The sequence below is a fragment of the Amborella trichopoda genome, chromosome 13 (genome assembly GCF_054954075.1).
Source record: "Amborella trichopoda isolate Santa Cruz 75 chromosome 13, AtrichopodaSantaCruz75HAP2 v2.0, whole genome shotgun sequence".
In the NCBI taxonomy this organism is placed as follows: domain Eukaryota; kingdom Viridiplantae; phylum Streptophyta; class Magnoliopsida; order Amborellales; family Amborellaceae; genus Amborella; species Amborella trichopoda.
In genome coordinates, this window is record NC_142348.1 from 11,163,642 (window position 1) to 11,174,363 (window position 10,722).

The window sequence follows — 10,722 nt, forward strand, 5'->3', positions numbered from 1 at the left end:
AGGGCCACTTAGATATGTAATACGCATTTCATAGTTCAAGTTTAGGATAGAAATTCTTTGCATGATGATGATGATGGTGAATTGGGATAAGGCTTGGATGAGTTGACCCCAAATAATTGGGATGATGCTTGGATGATGATGATGAATTCTTTGCATCTTTGTTGAATGTAATAGTTGCATCAATATTCAATCAGTTTCATACTAATATGAATCCAGTATTGTGGATAGTTCAATATCCAATCAGTTTCATACTAATATGAACCAATTATTGTGCATACTTCAATAGACTAACTATAGTTGCCTTAATACTGGATTGATTGATGGGCTGATCTGTGTCCCTAATCACATATAAAGTATATGTGATTAGGAAGATCCAAAATTAGAGAGATTAAAAAACCAAAGATAAAAGGAGCACTTATTGCTCTAAGGTATTGAATATAAGTCCACAACAAGATCATCCATTATGCTTTAGTACATCTCTTATATAAGAAATCCCTAAACAAGACTTAATCCTGCCCATCCAACTAATCTAGATATGGCTATTGCCTATTTATTATAAAAGACCTTAAGTGAATAAAAAGACATAAAAGGCTCTAGAAATTACTACTTATGCCCATGCCCCTTGAATAAAATGACTCAAGAAATAAATAAAAGGCATAAAAGGACATACTCAATGACAATTGTGCCGTTTTACGGTTCCTCTTGTAAGCTTTAATATTATCTCTCTTATTTAGACACTTGAGAGCAGTATTATGGGTTGTATTAGCCCTCCCCTTCCTCTTGCCCTCAAATTTGGCGGCTCGTCGTCTGAGGTATCACCACGATATGGAATGAGATGCTTGACATTAAAAAATCAAAAGTGATAATATGGTTGAGAAGCATCAATTTGTAGGCATTGTCATTAATCTTGTGCGCCACTTCACAGGGTCCAATCATTTGCTGGCTCAACTTGTGATATTCCCCAGCTGGGAATCCCTTAGTCAAGACTGCCCACACAAAATCACCAACATCAAAAATCATTTGCTAGTGATGCTTGTCAGCGGCTGCTTTATATTTGGCATTTGACTCTTCTAGCTGCTGCCTAACCGTGTCATGAACAAATTTGATGTGTTCGATGAAGTTCTCCACATTGCCACTAACTTTGTTGATATGAGGAACTGGAGCTAAATCAAGAGTAATCCTTGGGTTTTGCCCATAAACAATCTCAAAAGGATTAAAACCTTGGAGTGATTGTTGGACCTGTTTAAAGCAAACTTAGAGTGAGATAAGATCTGATCCCATTGGTTAAGATTGTTGCCCACTAAGACTCTGACTCAAATTACCCAAGCTTCGATTCACCACTTTAGAAGTATGACCATCTTTTTGTGGATGATACGGAGTGCTGAAAGTTAGCGAAGTGCCAAGCTTCTTCCACAAGCTCCACCAAAATGACTAATAAGCTTTCGATCACGGTCAGAAGTAATAGATTTAGGCACCATGCAATCTAATGATCTCCTTGAAGAACAGATGTGCAATATGCAAGGCAACCATGGTCGTTCTACAAACTAGATAATGAGCCATCTTAGGAAATCGATCAATCACAACAAAAACTAAGTCCATACCTTGCTGTGTATGTGGCAAACCAAGGACAAAATCCATGCTCAGATTTGTCCAGGGCGACTTTGGAATGGGTAATGGCATGTATATGCCAACATTAGTAGCAATCCCATTAGAGAATTGACAAATATGGCATCTGTCCACATATCTACTCACATCCCGCTTTAACTTTGGCTAATGATAATCAGCACTAACCAAAGGCAAAGTCGTATCTCTGCCAAAGTGTCCCTTTCCATGTGGCTCTTGGATAATTTGTTGCCTCAAAGAACAATCATGAACATACAGACGGTTCCCTTTGAAAAGAAATCCATCATGCACAACGTAATCATGACGCCAGCCAAATCAACATCCAGAAGAATTTTCCTGAAGTTTGTGCCTGCTGAGAAAAGGTCTCAGAAAGTGTCAAATCCCAACATTTTCTCCTGCATAGTAGTAAGCAAAGAGGCTCTCCTACTTGGTGCATCTGCCACCTTATTTTGTGTGTCGGATTTATGCTTTAGGGTAAAAGTGAGCTCTTGGAGGTATGCCACCCACTTGGCATGTCGATTATTCAACTTATTCTGGCCATTAATGTGCTTTAATGCCTCATTATCGGAATAAAGAATGAATTCTTGCTGGATCAAGTAGTGTCTCCAATGGCGTAAGTTTGCACAATAGTATAGGACTTGACATCATAAGTAGAATCCCCCAGGTTGGTACTATTCAATTTCTCGCTGAAATAAGCTGCGGGCCTACCATATTGACTTAACACCTCACCAATACCGACCTTAGAAGCATCACAATCTATTTTGAAGACTTTGTCAAAGTTTGGAAGCACAAAGACTGGTGCTGCCGATAGCTGCAACTCATTGAAGCCTTTTTCTGCTTGTGGTTTCCATTGGAAGACTTTGTTGACTTTGTTCTTCATATAGTCAGTGAAAGGTGCCATAGTAGTGCTGAAATGATGCATGAAGCGCCGATAGAATGAGGCTAAATTGTGAAGTCTACACACATCATGGATAGACTTCAGCACCGGTCAATCTACAATTGCTCGAACCTTGGATTCATCAACTTTAACACCTTCTCCAAAAACCCAGTAAAACCACACGGTCAGCCATCAAAGTGCACTTCTTCATGTTGGCATAATTTCTCCCTGGCAAAGTAAGCAAAACCTCACGCAAATGCTGCAACTGCAGGTTAGTAGAACTGCTGTAAATTAAAATATCTTCAAAATACACTGCAACAAATCTACCAATAAATTGCTTGAGAACATTTTTTATGACTCGCATGCTTGGGGCATTAGATAACCTAAAAGGCATGACCATCCACTCATATAGGCCTTCTCGAGTCTTGAAGGCTGTCTTCCACTCAACTTCGTGTCTAATCTGAATTTGATGATAACCACTTTTCAAGTCTATCTTCGAGAACACCTGAGCACCCGCAAGCTGGTCCAACATATCATCAAGCCGGGGTATGAGAAACCTATATTTCATTGTACTTTTGTTTATTACCCTATTGTCTACACATCCGCCAGCTGTCGTCCTTTTCAAGAGTAAGAAACGCTAGGACAACACAATGGCTCATGCTCTCCGTGATATAACCCTAGTCAATAACTCTTCTACCTATCTGCAAAGCTCTACATGCTCTTGTGGGCTCATTTGATAGTGTGGCTTGTTAGGCAAGATAACACCTAGCATCAAATCAATGTGGTGCTGCACATAAAGCATGGGGGTAAATCTTCGGTGTAGCTCATGGGGGAAAACATCATAAAACTCATCCAAAAGTAGTCGAACCACCTCAATGACAGAATTACTCATCGGCTCGTCCTTCCTCACAAGTGCAAACACAACCCTAGATTGTTTCACTTCCTTTGTAAATCTAGCCAAATAATGAAAATTGGTACCCTCCCTATGTTTAGGTTTTGGTTTCTTCTCTAATTTTGGATCTTCCTTATCTTTTTTTTTTTGCTAAACCCTAGCTCCAAGCTATTATGTCTACCGTCTGCACCAGGGTGGTATTAGAGCTCGATGATCAGTAAGCGTGGTAATGTAGCGTGGTATATCGATTTTTGTGCCCTAGATCAACAACTCAACCTGAGTTCTCTCATAGATTTCAGCAACCCTTTGGTAAGCATCTCTTATATTAAACTCACCTGCTAAGGGTTCAAGAGAAAATCCCTTGAACTCTTTGGTGGGAATATCATGTGATGCCCCAAATTCAGGTAAAACTCAAAGAAGAAAAATACGATTCTCCTCTGCTTTCTTTGGGGACTAAGATACCATTTACCTCCAATATTTTGGGAACGACTCCTTGACATTCACCCTGATCTTCATAAAAAATAGGAGCATCTACAAAATCCTCTCCAATGGTAGGATCTTCTTCTTGATCGTCTTTACGAATTGGATCACCATTAAAGCTATGATCACCCACTTGTTTCTCAATACCCAAAATTTCATCCCGGTACTTGTCAAAGATTGGTGGTGAGTCCCAATCCACAATGTATTGGTCTTGAGAACCATTTGGTGAGAACAAAGTTTTTCCATGGTTGTCCTTGGATAGAGTTCCATAACACCTACTCAAACCATTATCGATTTCGTGCCTAGGTCAATGACACTATGAACCAAACTCTTGACTAGGATCACACCATGAATCTGACCCCGTCTGACCTCAACTTGGTCACCGACTCATCTACCTCGATCTCTTCCTCCTGAGATGAGGCTTCCATCTGCACCAAACGCAGAGCTGTGGTTTCAACCATTCTCCTTAGATTTGTAATCCCTTCTCGCGAACTAGAATCAAAAGCTTCCAAGGTTGCCGCTATTCCTCTTTTTCCTCTGTGTGGAGGCATGGTTCTTGATCAGATCTTGGGCACAAAAGTTGATGCTACAGTAATATGCTACGATATCATGCTTTAATACCGTTCGTATTGATCGTCGAGCTCTGAAGGAGCACTTGCTGCTCTAGGGTTTGGAATAAAAGTCCATAACAAGATCATCCATTATGCTTGAGTACATCTCTTATATAAGAAAATCCTAACCAAGACTTAATCCTGGCCATCAAACTAATCTAATCATTGTCGTTTATTATAAAAGACTTCAAGTGAATAAAAATGACATAAAAGACTCTAGATATTACTACTTATACCCCTTGAACAAAATGACTCAAAAATTAAATAAAAAATATAAAAGGATAGATTCAATGACTAGCCCCCTTCTGCATTTCCTCTTGTCAACTTTAACCTTATCTCTTTTATCTAGATACTCAAGAGAAGTATTCTGGGTTGCATCACAGAGCCATTTGATCAAAGATTGAACTCTGAAAAAAAATGGTGTGATTGATGAGCCTTTGCTACAAAAAAGCGGTAGACAATAATGGTGGGCTACTTTGTCAACCGTTTCATAATGGCAAGCTCAACAGGTTTTGTCAAGCAGCTCAAAGTTGCTTGATCTCTGAGTCCTGGGCACTTATTTTATGGGGAAACCTTTCTATAGATCCCCATTCATTTATAATTTGTATTTGGGCGCCGACAAGTATTTGATCTTGATTGATGATTGGCTATGAACCGACAATAATATTACATATTAGTGACAATATTTTTAGGTATACATATTAGTGACAACTATTTTTGATAGATTGCAATTAATGTGACATTGTTGTCGGCTCACTATTAATAGTTAGATCAATATCAGATGGTTGTTGGTCTCCAGACACATAAATTATACGTGCATAGGGACCCATGGGAAGCTCATCTTTTACTTTGTATGTGGTTAGGGACTGAGAGAAAGTTTCCCTTCATTGAATACTTTTGGAAAACGTTTTATGTATCCTGACACACATATAAACTAGATGTGTTTGGGTTTAGTCAAGCGGCTCAAAGTTGCTTGATCTCTGAGTCCTGGGCACTTATTTTATAGGAAAACCTTTCTATGGGTCTCCATTCACTTATAATTTATGTGCTTGGGTGCCGACAACTATCTGATCTTGATTGATGATTGGCTGTGAACCGACAATAATGTTACATATTAGTAACAACTTTTGTGGGTAGGCATATTAATGACAACTATTTTTGATAGATTGTAATTAATATGTGACATTGTTGTCGGCTCACTACCAACAGTTAGATCAAGATCGGATGACTGTTGGTCCCCAGACACATAAATTATATGTGTATGGGGATCCATAGAAAGCTCATCTTCACTTTAGATGTGGTTAGGGATTGAGAGAAAGTTTTCCCTTGATTCAATACTTTTGGAGAACTTTTTATGTGTCCTGATGCACATATATAGTAGATGTGTTTGGGGACAAAAACTGTCTCATCTTTGATTGTATGGGCCCAAGCCACCTAACAACTTTTGTTAGGTAGTCCATAATGATGGACTTACAAAGTGCCTGCCATTATGCTGCACCACTTTTTGTTGGGGCTTAGGGTCATCAGTTAAAAGATGGGATGGCCCTTGTCCCTAGACACATATTTATGTGTGTGGAGACACAGAAGGCCGTCCCCTGAAATAGATTTGAGTATGTTTTTTACTTAGATTGTTTGGGTATGGTTCCCTATATGGGGTATACTTTTGATATTCTCTTTTTTTTGTGTTTCTTTCTTGGTTAGATTGAGAACACTATTGTTTTGGCTGTGGATTAATTTTACTCACAAATGGACCTTGTGAGTTTCATGCTCTTGTACTTTGAACTCAATTACTCAGATGTTGAATTTGTTATATTTAATGAATTCAGTCACTCAGATGTTGTCATTCTTACTCTTAAAACACTACCGTGGCTACTACCCCTTGTAGATTTGAGAGGAAAAATATTCAATATCAATGTGAACTGACTTCATATTTAATAGATCTAACATCTGGGCAAGTGTGCTTCAATTACAATAACATAAAACATACTGCTTCTATTTGAGAACAGTATTAATTCAACTTTGACGTAATTTTACTCAATCTAATTGAGAATGGAGTACTGCTTCTATTTGCGAACAATATTAATTCAACTATGAGGCAATTGTGCTCAATCTAATTGAGAATGAAACTCAGCTAAATGATGGGACTAATAATGTGTCCCGACACATAGGAATTTGTCCTCAATTTATGTAAGAAGAAACATCCTTAGTCTAAGTATTCAATTAATTTGATATCAGAACAAAAACCCTCAAATCTACTTAGTAATAAAAGTGATCAACTTATAGGAAACTGTATTCAGTCTGTTTAAAAAGACACATCTTTAGACGTTGTATCCAATCGAGTTGATAGCAGGGCAACAAAACTTGTTCTACCTGAGTGCAATATACTTGTTGCATACAAGCATGAAGTTGAGCAAGGTTGTAACAACTGTCATGTTTGATAAGCTGCATCAAAATTTTCACTAAATGTGAAGGAGAAAAAAGGGTGTCATGTATCTAAACTCTCTCTCAAGATGACAAACAAAATAGTTTAGGGTCCAAATTTTGAAACAATTATTAGCAAACAATTACTAGTCAAAGAAGAAAGCAGAACAGTATTATTTGTTGCAGAAATTAAGTATAGTTTTGCAAAAGTTTTAAGTTAAATTGTGTATATGTATGGGTAAAACTTTGTATGTGTGAAATCTTTTTTGTTATTCAGTTGTTCGTGTATTTGATAGCGGACTGGTAATGGAGAAAGCCCATGATCATCATCGTCATCCAAGACTTATCCCAATTAATAAGTCGAGTGGTTTAGAAAATTTATAAGGGGAATTAGAGAAAGGAGAAAGCTGCAGTTGCCCAGCTTTTGCATCAACTTTCAGCGCACTCCACTTTATCTCTCTTTCCTCTCTCCCAAGATTGGTGAATTAGATCTATCCATCATCCTTGTATATTAACTCCTTTCTCCTAGCAAAACTTGTGTTCATTGGCCGAAATTAACATAAAAATCCATTATATTTTTGGAATAAAAATAGTTTTCATGTTTCACACCCATGTACCTTTTCTTGTTAGATTTTTTCACCAAAATATCCAATTCGGCGCTTCTAGTGCCGAACCATGTTTTTTCAAGTAAAAAATGGGTTGAATGGTTCAAGTGCTGAACCCATTATTATGAGTGAAAGATGGGTTCGGCACTTAAAGTGCCACTCATCTTAAGTGCCTACTCATCTTCCATTAAAAAAATTTTAAGTGTTACATGGGTTTGACACCTCACTTAAATGAAGTGTCATATGACACTTAAAACAAGTGTTAAGTTCCACGTGACACTTGATTAAGAAAAAATTGTTAAGTGCCAAAATGCGGAACCATTATAACACTTAGTTTTTTAGTGAAAGATGGCTCTTTCGCTTCAAGTGCCGAACCTTTCTTTCACTTGAAATAATGGATTTGGCACTTGAAATGTCGGGGCCATTCTTCACTTGAAAAAAGAAAATTTTGGGGAAGTGCCGAAACGGGGGTATTTTTGGGGAAAAAAACTGACAAAAAGGACTTTAGTGTAAAATATAAAATAATGGGGACTATTTTTTAATTCGTAAAAAATGGTCTCACGTCAAGTTTCCATATAAATTTGGGCCAGACTCAGGTTGACTCGGCTGAGGCCCGTCAACCTGTACAAATCACCAAAACGTTATTTTAGAAATCAATTTTGAAAAGTCATTTTAGTTATTTGAAAGTATTGCTTGAGGTAGGATTTGAACTTGGGCTAACAAGTTTTGGTCAATGGGGATCACAAAACCAGTTTCATCAGAATACTTCACCTTTTGGTTAGTGTTTGCATGTCCACACTTGAGGAAACCTGGCTCTATAAAAAACAATCGAAGACTATGGTGGGGCTCATAACAAGGTTCTATCTCAAGCCATTTTGGGCATGCTGCCCTTTACTCTAACCACCTCAGCATCCGATTCTTATGTGGTATGGAAAGGAAAATTATACTATAGAGAAATTTTTTTTTTTTTATCTTTAAATAATAATCTTACATACGTGGTTCTACCGAAGTAATGAACACCTTAGATCCTTGGAGTCACCAATACTCATCAATGTCCATGTAATATTGCTCAAAACCTTTGCGAAGTATTTCTATGTAGAACGCCATGGCATCATGTTTGCTCGTCCGTTTTTGGACCCTGTTGATTTGAAGGAGGCTACAAAACCTGATTGGGATTGGAACAAGAAAAACTTGTTTTGGCTTAGTTTGTGATATGGCATAGTCAAATATGATATCTACTTTCTCCACCTCAATTGGGCCTTAGTGTGTTGGGAGTTGGCAATGTTCTATTAAAGAAAGTATAGAAATCGAACATTTTTGCAAGGTTTTGGACAATGTTAATAGCTTTATCGTCATCCACTTGTGCAATCAACTTATCAATCTCAGAAAGTATTTGGTGTTTGGAATGAATATTATTTCTTTAAGTGCTTCTTTCACTTAATAATTGTCATAATTTCTTCTTACATTTCTAGGTCTTGAGGTGTTTGTTTGCCACCATGAGGGTTACTTCAAATATATATCTGCTTTGTAGCTTTATCGAACTTGTTGGTTTCTTTTAATTTTGGATCGATTTTGAACTAGTGAATCAAGTGTGTTAACTCATTTTTTAACCAATTGCGGTGGCCTTAATATTGAATTGATTGTATACTGAGGCTATTCGAGTATGCTTTTTACTTAACCATATCGGGTATGGTAACCTCAATGCAGAATAGTTTGAATACCCAAATTTTTTTGTGCTTTTTTCTCAATTATATGAAGTACACGTGCCTTGGTTTTGGATTAATTTCTCTCTCTCCTCTCTCTCTCTCTCTCTCTCTCTCTCTCTCTCTCTTTTTCAGAGTACCATTCTTAGAATAATTACAAACATGAGTAGTCTCTTTAAACCATTACTCTTAAAGTGTTAGAAACCTTAATCGGTAGAAAAATGATTGATTGTTTTTTTGTTGAGAAAGTTTACCTAGAAAAATGTTTGATTATTTTTTTGTTGAGAAAGTTTACCTAGAAAAATGATTGATTGTTGATATTAGTAGAATCTTGAATTATATAAATACCATCGTCCTGATACACACTTCTTCCCACTTGCGCACAAGTAGCATGCCTGGCAATGGAGCAGGCTGCATTTTAGAAATTCTCCCTCCTTCCCACTTGAGCACAAGTAGCATGCATGGCAATGGAGCGGGCTGCATTGTAGAAAGTCTCTCTCTCTCTCACACACACATGCATGCACAACAAACATACTCGTACACAAACACTTTATTATAGAAAAATTGTCAGAATTCTTGCAGTTTTCCTGGCAAGGAAATATAGATTCATTGCGACTCCCTGTGCTGGCGTTGGAAATCATAGCCACCCAGAGCAAGGAGTACAAGGTTAGTAATTTTGGAAGTCCAAACCTTTTGGGCTCAGGGATGTTGACAGGAGAGGTGATTGGAAAGCCAAGACTTCAAAGGTTATTGAATGGGAGATGCCAAAGCTTTAGATGTGCTTGCGAATGTCTTGGGACTCGACTCTGAACGAGACACATGCACTTATTAAGATTTTTAAAGCTCAAGTTTACAGAGTTTGGCACAAGAGATGACAGAATAAGTAATATTGACGTACATGTAATTACCAGTATTATCTATGAGTTTTCCTGCTTGAGAGTAAATCTTTTCTGGTCATATGTATTTGTATCAAATTAGTACTGTAATATTGCTATTGACTTCCAGAGGCTTCCGCACATTGTGAGTTCTTTCTATCTGCACAGCTTGTAGCTCATCAGTTTTTAGCGAGTTTTGCCACATACTGTAAATTGTACACCATTAATAGTGGAAATGGAGTCCTTCAAGGTTAAACTCTAGACCATTATGGTGGAAAACAAATTTTTGTGCTCGCACATTCAACCCACTTTTAGTTTTGTCAGTTTGTGTTTGTGATTTTCTTTCTTTTGGTGAAGAAACCATTTTGGATTTACCCAAAAAAGTAAAAAGAAAAAAAAAAAAACAAATATTTTGGGGTTGGGGCTTGTATGAGCCTATACAGCATTTGCCAAATTAGAGATATTCTTGGCAAATTTAGGAAAAGCTTTGGTCTAGTTCTTACATAATCTTGCCAATTTTGCCATTATGAGCGATCAAATCGACCAAGCTTCTCTCTTTATCGGACAAAAATTGCATGAAGAACACTTGCTTTGGTCTCAAAAGTAGCTTTCATTTGCATTATGTGTGTTACATA

At 37.5% G+C, this 10,722-nt stretch overlaps 1 long non-coding RNA gene across 1 annotated transcript in view; it reads left to right on the plus strand.

The window, feature by feature from the left end:
• Window positions 1-10,348, plus strand: part of LOC110007065 (uncharacterized) — a 37,710-nt gene extending 27,362 nt beyond the window's left edge. Inside the window, exon 2 of the long non-coding RNA XR_002280584.2 lies at window positions 9,916-10,348. This is a non-coding gene — a long non-coding RNA (uncharacterized LOC110007065). The remainder of the gene's footprint in view (window positions 1-9,915) is intronic.
• Window positions 10,349-10,722: the final 374 nt, after the last annotated feature.